The sequence below is a fragment of the Bos grunniens genome, chromosome 23 (assembly GCF_055505025.1).
Source record: "Bos grunniens cultivar Pamir isolate PY7600 chromosome 23, Bosgru_T2T1.0, whole genome shotgun sequence".
In the NCBI taxonomy this organism is placed as follows: Eukaryota; Metazoa; Chordata; class Mammalia; order Artiodactyla; family Bovidae; genus Bos; species Bos grunniens.
Window position 1 is genome coordinate 41614346 of NC_141187.1, and position 8886 is coordinate 41623231.

General features: G+C 44.1%; 1 protein-coding gene across 2 annotated transcripts in view; it reads right to left on the reverse strand.

Moving 5' to 3' along the window:
- Window positions 1-7025, reverse strand: part of CAP2 (cyclase associated actin cytoskeleton regulatory protein 2) — a 143632-nt gene extending 136607 nt beyond the window's left edge. Inside the window, exon 1 of one of the 2 annotated variants that reach the window (XM_086370169.1) lies at window positions 6750-7025. The gene's annotated coding sequence lies outside the window, so the exon portion shown is untranslated. Of the gene's footprint in view, window positions 1-3107; window positions 3243-6749 lie in introns of those variants that run through there. The other variant, XM_086370168.1, reaches the window with a different exon arrangement.
- Between the last annotated feature and the right edge of the window lie 1861 nt (window positions 7026-8886).

Below are 8886 nucleotides of genomic sequence, written 5' to 3' on the forward strand. Positions count from 1 at the left end.
GAAGTGGTACCCCACTGTGGTTTTGATATGCATTTTCTGATGAATAATGATGTTGAGCTATCTTTTCATGTGCTTATGGCCATTTGTATATGTTCTTAGGAGAAATATTCATTCAGATATCTTGACAATTTCTATATTGGGTTACTTTTTATTATTGAGTTGTAAGAACTCTATATATTTGGATACAAGTTCCTTATCAAATATAGGATTTTAAAATATTTTCTCCCATTCTGTGGGTTATATTTTCACAATTATCTAGTTCATAAGCCCTAGTGTTTAAGGGTTGAAAGCCCTAGTGAAAGGGCTGCCATGTTAAGTTGCTTCAGTCATGTCTGACTCTTTGAGACCCCATAGACTGGAGCCTGGCGCGTTCCTCTGTTCATGGGATTCTCCAGACAAGAATACTGGAGTAGGTTGCCATGCTGTCCGCCAGGGGATCTTCCTGACCCAGGGATCGAACCTGAGTTTCTTATGTCTCCTGCATTGACAGGCAGGTTCTTTACCACTAGCACCACCCGGGAAGCCCGGGACAGGGCTACAGGCAGTTATTTGAATATTATGTTTACAGTTTACATAAACTTACCAAATTATTTTATGTATATCACATAATTGATGAATTAAAAAGGAAATGTCATACATAAAGATGTCTGTTAGGAAATACTCGACACAAAATACTGCAATGCCCAAAATAAGTTAATGCTACTCTTGAAGGTATTAACTTAACTCCTGGGTATGACTTAAGTGAAAAGTGAAAGTGAAGTTGCTCAGTCGTGTCTGACTCTTTGTGATCCCGTGGACTGTAGCCCACCAGGCTCCTCCGTCCATGGGATTCTCCAGACAAGAGTACTGGAGTGGGTTGCCATTTCCTTCTCCAAGGGAATCTTCCCAACCCAGGGATTGAACCCTGGTCTCCCACATTGCAGGCAGACGCTTTAACCTCTGAGCCACCAGGGAAGCTCCTGGTATGACTTAAGCCCCCAGTTAATCTGGCCCATTGACCCTTTCGAGAGGTGCCTCTCCAGGCACTTCCCTGGAGGTCAGTGGTTAACATTTTGCCTTCCAATGCAGGGGGTGAGGGTTCAATCCCTATTAGGGAGCTAAGATCCTACATGCCTTGTGGCCAAAAAACCAAACTATAAAACAGAAGCAATATTGTAACAAACTCAATAAAGACTTTAAAAATGGTCCACATCAAAAAAAGAAAAAAATCTTAAAAAAAAAAAAAAAAAAACAAACAGGTTCCCCTCCAAACTCTACACATGGTAGGAGGGAAGAGTAAACTACTACCAACGTGACAAACCTGCCCCCTTTCTCCAGCTGCTTTTGTGTCTCCCATCCTCTCCCAAGCTAAAAATGAATTTTACAGTTTTTACTGCCTGGAAAAAAAAAAAGACTATTTCAAGGACAGGGGAGCTTGGCAGATGCTACAGTCCACGGGGTCACAGAGCTGGATAACAAATTTCAATACTGATGAAAATTATATGAACTTCAAATTTCAGTGTCCACGAATAAAGTGAAATACAGTCACATCATTTATTTAGTCATTTTCTGTGGCTGGTTTTAAGCTACAACAGCACAGATGAGTAGTTACTAAAGAGACCACAGAGCCAAGAAAGTCTACAAGTTTACTATCCAGCCCTTTACTCTAAACCTTACCTTATATCAACAAGTTAAAATATTTTTCACTTCTACAATGAGCAGCAAAAACCTATTTCCTACTAGCCAATACTGCCTTGACATTTACCTTCATGATTTCTCAATTTTTTCCTCTTTAATTTTAATAAATATTTATGATACCTCAGTTCTAATTTATTAAGGACTTTTAGATTTGGAGATCAAAGAGTAGTGTTTCCTTAAAAAATAATGTAGTATCTTCAAAAAGTCACAATCACACTCAAACCGTTGGGTTAATCATTTTAACAAACTTTTACTGCCTGTTCATTAAAGGGTTGGAGTCAAATACTGCTTGGTGCAGTAAAATCTTTAAAAAATACCCACCCTTGCCCTCAGGAGGCTTACAGTCTAACTGGACTTTAATAACTATAAGAACAATTCCCCCAAGGATCACTCCACAGCCGTAACCTTACATTACATGGGCTTAGATATTTTGCCAAGAATTCTAAGCCATGTTCCTTAAATTAAAAAAGTCTTATATAAGCAGTAAAGAAATAGTACTCTGCAAACAATTCTGGTTAACTTTTGTGGTTTAAGTCCCATAGACTTCTGCATTCCTCTGACTATATAACCAGAGGTTCTTGATCTTCTCTGCTGTGTTCATCTCCGCTTTGGCTGTTTGGACCTAATTCTAGTTCAATATCCATATTCATTCCTTTTAGAGAATGCAATAATTCAAATATCGCTAAACCCTGCAGCCTATTTGTGATGTCTGATACCACTCTGATGGCAATAAAGGCAAGGCTATTTGCATATGTGATTATTAGTCTCCAAAGCGAAGATAACGAAGCTGCTTCCACCAAACCCCTCTACCCAAGGAAAGACCCAGTGGTGGCGAGGTGACCTCTTCGGAGCTGTCCCTCAATGCCTCAGTGGCCAGTACATTTTTTTAAAGTGACTCAAGACCTCAGGTCAGGTTCTGCAGAGAAGCCAGGTCCATTTCTTTCCAGCACTTCCTGGCTAGGATCAAATTCAGTCCAATGACAACCCCCCTTCCCCAATACCCCGCACCCCCTGAGGCTCAGAGCAGAGGGGGCGAGCACCCCCAAAGTTAGACCCGCCTGGAGTGCGGCTGCGAGGCCTCAGCCACGGGTCCAGCCCCGAGACCGCTGCACGCCCGCACCCGCCTTCCAGCCCGGCCTGCGCGGCGCGCACCGGGCAGGCGGCGGGGGCGGGGAGCGCCGCTGCGCTGACCCAGATGGGGTGCCCCCCTCACGCCCGCACCCCCGCGTCCGGGCCTTGCACCCAGGCCCCGCGGCCGCCCGCTTCTCCCGCATGCGGGCCAGCAAGCGTCTTTATTCCCCGCGCGCCTCGGCCCGGGCTCCTCTGTACCCCACCCATGGAGCGCAACTTCCGAGCGCGGCCGCGGGGTGCTCCCCCCACTCCACCCCGCGCCCCTCCCGGCCCGGCCCGGCCCGGCAGCTCTGGATTACCTGCCCTCGGGTTCCGCGGTCCGGTGCTGGGCGATGCCAATCCGCGCTCGGCCACTCGCGCGCCCTCCTCCCCTCCTCCTCCTCCTCACCCCCCTAGCAGGAGTCGGTGTCGGTCACGCTGCTCCCGGGGAGAGTGGCCGGCGGCTTCCGGGAGCTCCAAATACTGACTCGCCGAGAGGGAGAGAGAGGGAGAGGGGGGAAGGGAGGGGAGCCAAGCTCCGCCGGCGGGGAGTGGAAATAAAGGGGAGCGGAGGGGAGAGAGGGGATGGAGGAGAGGAGGGGCAGATGGGCCGTGGGAGAAAAGAGCGAGAGGAGGAAGGCAGAGGGCGGCAGGCTCAGACAGGAATGAATTCGCTGCATCAGGCAGCCTTGCAAAGAAGTCTGGAAAGATCCGGGAGGCTCCTGGCTGAAGAAGCCGAAGATTGGATCCTCAAAGGCTTGTGCAGAGAAAGGATGGGTCCTTGGGGAGCTACAGACCGGCCAGTGTTCTCCCCAACCCCAGTAGAGGGATAAAGTTCCTGGCTGGAGAGGGAGGTGGAGAAGCAACACTTCAGCTAGACACAAAGTTCAGATGCATTCATATTTTGTAACAACATTTTAACAATGTATTTTAAAATGTACTTTACATACATCTTTTTGTAAAAATTGCCTGATTGTTTAAGGATAAAAGTGCTGTGCTTAGTGACCTCCTAAACTGTAGTCCGCCAGGCTCCTCTGTTCATGGGGTTTCTCCAGGCAAAAATACTGGAGTGGGTTGCCAAGTCCTCCGCCAGGGGAATCTTTCCTACCCAGGGATCGAACCCAGGTCTGCCACATTGCAGGCAGATTCTTCACCGTCTGAGCCACCAGGGAAGCCCACTTCCTGGTACCCTAAACCAATTTACTTTTATTGTATTTGTGGCCATTCCCCTTGGTATGTTGACTACAATTACAAAACTGGAGATTTTTACTTTTTTTTGTTAACGCTGTTAGAAAGAAAACATTGATTTTCAATTTTCATTAGTTTATTTCAATCTGAAAAAGTAGACTTGAAGCTCTTCATTGAATGAATGTTAGGAAAATAATTACAGAGAAGAAAGGGGGGCGGGGTTGCATTGATATTTCTTAAAGCAAAATTTCTAAGCAAATACTAGGATGAGTGTCTAAAAAGCCAGTATTTTCTCTCGGTGTTAAAATTGCATGTAATTTGGTTCTGTGCATGACAAGGCTATTCTGACCCCAGAGGTCACAACTTAAGGTTTTTTCCTATCACACACTGTTCTTTGTCCAACACTGGTGATGAGGGGTGCCTTCTTGCTCCCCTTTGTCTGGAAAGAAGGGAAACAGAATGACATTGTTTATGTCATTGATCACATCGCTATGTGAATGGATACATTACACATATCCAGGATCAGTGCTGTCCCTGCTGTGCACATGCCTTGCATTTGATAGGTACTCAATACATTTTTACTGAAGAATGAATGAACAGACGAATCTTTAAAAATATATATACATATATATATGTTCCAGGAATACAAAAATTAATATATCCTTAAGAACCGATTTTTACAGGTTCACAGGAAACTTCCAAGTTTCCAGTTTAACATGACTTTTTTTTTTTCTCTAGCATTAACTTCAGCAAGCATTAATAGAGCATTTCTTTTGGCTAAGTGTATTTTGCACTGGAGTATAAAGTATTATGGAGTATAAAGGTGAATGAATGAGGCACAAATCCTCCCCTTGGATTTATAAGCTAGTAAGAAGATAAAGAGAGTATAAAAATAAACACAGTGTAAGGAAGACTTTAAAACATGGTCCAAGAGAAGTATGAACAAAGTTTGTGGATATGCAGGGGAGGGAGGTTTTTTCTGGTTCCGCGAACCAGAGAATGCATTCTGGTGGAAGTAAGAGTTGATCTTTCAAGCAGAAATAGGACAGTAAGAAAGGGCAGTGGGGGGAAAGGCACTCAAGATGAAAGGACAACAGGGACAAAAGTGGAGAGGTGATGAAGGATGGGACATGTATGAAGGAGAATCCGTGAACTTATATGAGAGCAGAGTTGTGGGACCCAGATCCGGGGAAAAAAAGGTTAGGCCCCAGCAGATGGAGACCTTCAGTCTTAGCTTAAATTCTCTGAACCCTAAGGGGCAGGCACTGGGGTATTACTGACAGTTTTGGATGAGAATCATGACACAGTTGATTTGGTGGTGCCATCCAGAACTGGAAAGAGATAGGAGACAGAGAAGTTTTCTAAGAAAACTAGTTTGATTGGGAAAGTAATGAGTCTTAACCTGGTGCCTGAATTCTTCCCTTCACGAATTGCACCTGGCATAGCATCTGTCTGCTATGTGACAGATGCCTGCATGGGGTGTGGGGGGACATCCCCCCACCTCCAGTCAACTCTTCTTCCTCACAGCTCTCTAACACTTACTGTCCATATTTTCGAACTAGATTCAAAAGTTCCAAGAAAGCAAGGATCATGTCTATTTAAAGGTTCAAGGCTATCTTCTCAAGACTGACACTTAAGAAATCATTGAGTACATATTTATTGGTACATTTTTCTTTTACAGAATTAGTTCTGAAGGTGGTAGAGTTGGAAAGAACAGGGCAGACACTGGGTTCTTCTAAATCTTTTTGGATCTTGAGATTCCAACCCAAAACCTTGCCTTTCTCCTTACGAGATGATCTTATTATCTGCTTTACAAGGAGGCTGGTGCCATGTCAACCTCTACACCCTTTCGTTACATTGCATTTGAATTAAGGTCCCCTTCATTGCCTAAGCTAACAATATTCTTGTTTTATTCCACCTCTGCATTGCATCTGAGACTCCTCCTCCCCACTGATTTTGTCTCTGGATAACATTCTTGTTGCTACTGGCCAGGCTATACTAGAAAGCTGGTAACGTGACAGACACGTGGGGAACAGGGGGACCCATCACTGGAATGGTTCCGCTGTTCTACATTTCTTTATATAGTATAAAACATTTAAACTGACAATTTTATATGAAGGGGCTTTGCTAGGATCTCCTACCCTCACGGCTGCTGACATACTGAGACCAGATTATAGTCCCTTTGCTATTTTACCTGAATCCCCTTTTCTGTTTTCCAGTTAGAGATCATACCAGTAAGCGGAAAACAGCTAATGAACACAGGGTTCTTTTTTTTTTTTATGTTTAGTTTTTAATGCAGATTTTTAATGAGTGAATGGCCAAAGTTGCCTTTTTTAAAAAAATATTTCTTTGGCTGCACCCATCATGTCTTAGTGGCAGCAGCTGAGCTCTTTCAGATGCAGCATGCAAACTCTTAGTTGTGGCTCATTGGATCTAGTTCCCTGAGCAGGGATCAAACCCTGAATCCCTGCATTGGGAGCATGGAGTCTTAGCCACTGGACCACCAGGGAAGTCTTCACAGCTTTTTTGGAGCTTTTCCAAGCCCATGAGGAAGAAAGAATAATAACAACAGGTCTCCACAAACACTCTTCAGGAGTTTTGAAGAAAAAACATTACCAATGTCCAATGAAACATTGCATTTCATTTTAATAACTCCCAGGTGGAAAGTTATCAATGGTAATTTATCAGCAGCTGATCCACACATAGTGGGTACTGAGAATAACCACACTCTAAGCAAACAGAGCCTGATAATAGTAGAGAAAAGTTACACTTACCATGTGAATGAGTTCTTTACATTGTTTCTTCTCAAATAGGGAATGGGGAGAGCTCAGCTCTTGCATCCTGACCCTCTCCTCTCCATTGGAAGTGTGTGTTCCAGAAGTCAAAGACACTAAAAACAAATTTAAAATAGTCCAAACTTTTGCCATGTGAAGGTCCTTAGTAAAGAATTCTATCTAATTTACTTCCGTCTGTCCTGACCCAGCATCTGTAAGACTCCTTAATGGCTACGATTTGTGGTCTGATTGTTCCCTGGTGTGCAGGAGTTAAACTAAGCTCTCACTGGATGGAGCAGTTACAACTGTGCCAGAGCTGGCCACACCATATAACCTTTGCATCATCACCTCCACCGCCCACCTGCCCCTCCACCACCACACACAGCCCCTCCTTTGGCTACACCTTGTTCTTGGTTACATAGTTCTAGCACATGGAAATAAATTGGAGGTAGCAGCATACCTCTTCTTCCTAAGGTGAGGATTCTTAGTCATTATTTTGATGATTCTGTCCACCCACCAATGAGGGTGGGGATGGGGGTAGGGGGTGGGGAAGATGAGCATGAAAGGTGAGTGGATGAACTATAAATGGAAGAAAATGAAGGGGAGCAATGCCAGTTTCCACAGCACTACAGACAATAAGAATAGCACTTTTTATTCGTTCAGTGAAGAGAGATTCTTAACCCGAGATCCCTAGACAGGCTTCAGGAGTCTGTGAGCTCCATAAGGCATGTGCAATGTTTTAGGTTTTATGCATTTATCTGGGAAGATACTCTACAGCTTTCATCATGTTTTTCAGACTCATCTATGTCTAAAAATTGATCAAGGTATCAGTGATTTTACAGAAGTGCAGAGAAGAGGTTCCTTCCTGCTTTTTTCCCCAAGTCCCTCTACAAAGCCAGCATCTCAGGCTTAGGTGAACAGAGTCTCTAGCTCTCCAGAACAAAGGTGTGATCAGCCTTGCTGATCAGAATCATCCTGGCTAACCATGTTTGGTATGTTCACTCTTTGGGGAATATCTTCTTTATTTAAAGGGCATCTTGTGATGGCCAGACCTTAACTCAAAGGGCTAACTCACTAATCGCAGGCATCAAGGAGAGCATGGGGAACGGTTCAGCGGCATTTGAGATGATGAAGAGGGCTGGTGGACACCACTCAGACCACCAGGCATGTCTCTATTAACCCACTTTGCTGATAAGACTGTCCCTGCATGAAAATTTTATGTAGTTAGAAATAGATAAGACTGCTGGGCTTAAACCTAAGGATTCTTTTTATATTCCGCTGATTTGTTGGAGTTATACCTAAATACTCCAGTCCACATTCATCTCTTCTGTCATTAAATACCTTTGAAATTGAGTACATTTACAGTTTATTCATTACAATATATAGAAATCACTCTCTTAAAATTTTTTCAAGGTCTCATCTATCTATATTTAAGTGCCTCAAAGCAGAACCATATACAGTTCAAATTTACTGTTAATCATTCAGTTCAGTTCAGTTCAGTTCAGTCACTCAGTCGTGTCCGACTCTTTGCGACCCCATGAATCGCAGCACACCAGGCCTCTCTGTCCATCACCAACTCCCAGAGTTCACTCAGACTCACCTCCATTGAGTCAGTGATGCCATCCGGCCATCTCATCCTCTGTCGTCCCCTTCTCCTCCTGCCCCCAATCCCTCCCAACATCAGAGTCTTTTCCAATGAGTCAACTCTTCGAATGAGGTGGCCAAAGTACTGGAGTTTCAGCTTTAGCATCATTCCTTCCAAAGAACACCCAGGGCTGATCTCCTTCAGAATGGACTGGTTGGATCTCCTTGCAGACCAAGGGACTCTCAAGAGTCTTCTCCAACACCACAGTTCAAAAGCATCAATTCTTCGGCGCTCAGCCTTCTTCACAGTCCAACTCTCACATCCATACATGACCACAGGAAAAACCATAGCCTTGACTAGATGAACCTTTGTTGGCAAAGTAATGTCTCTGCTTTTGAATATGCTGTCTAGGTTGGTCATAACTTTCCTTCCAAGGAGTAAGCGTCTTTTAATTTCATGGCTGCAGTCACCATCTGCAGTGATTTTGGAGCCTAAAAAAATAAAGTCTGACACTGTTTCCACTGTTTCCCCATCTATTTCCCATGAAGTGAT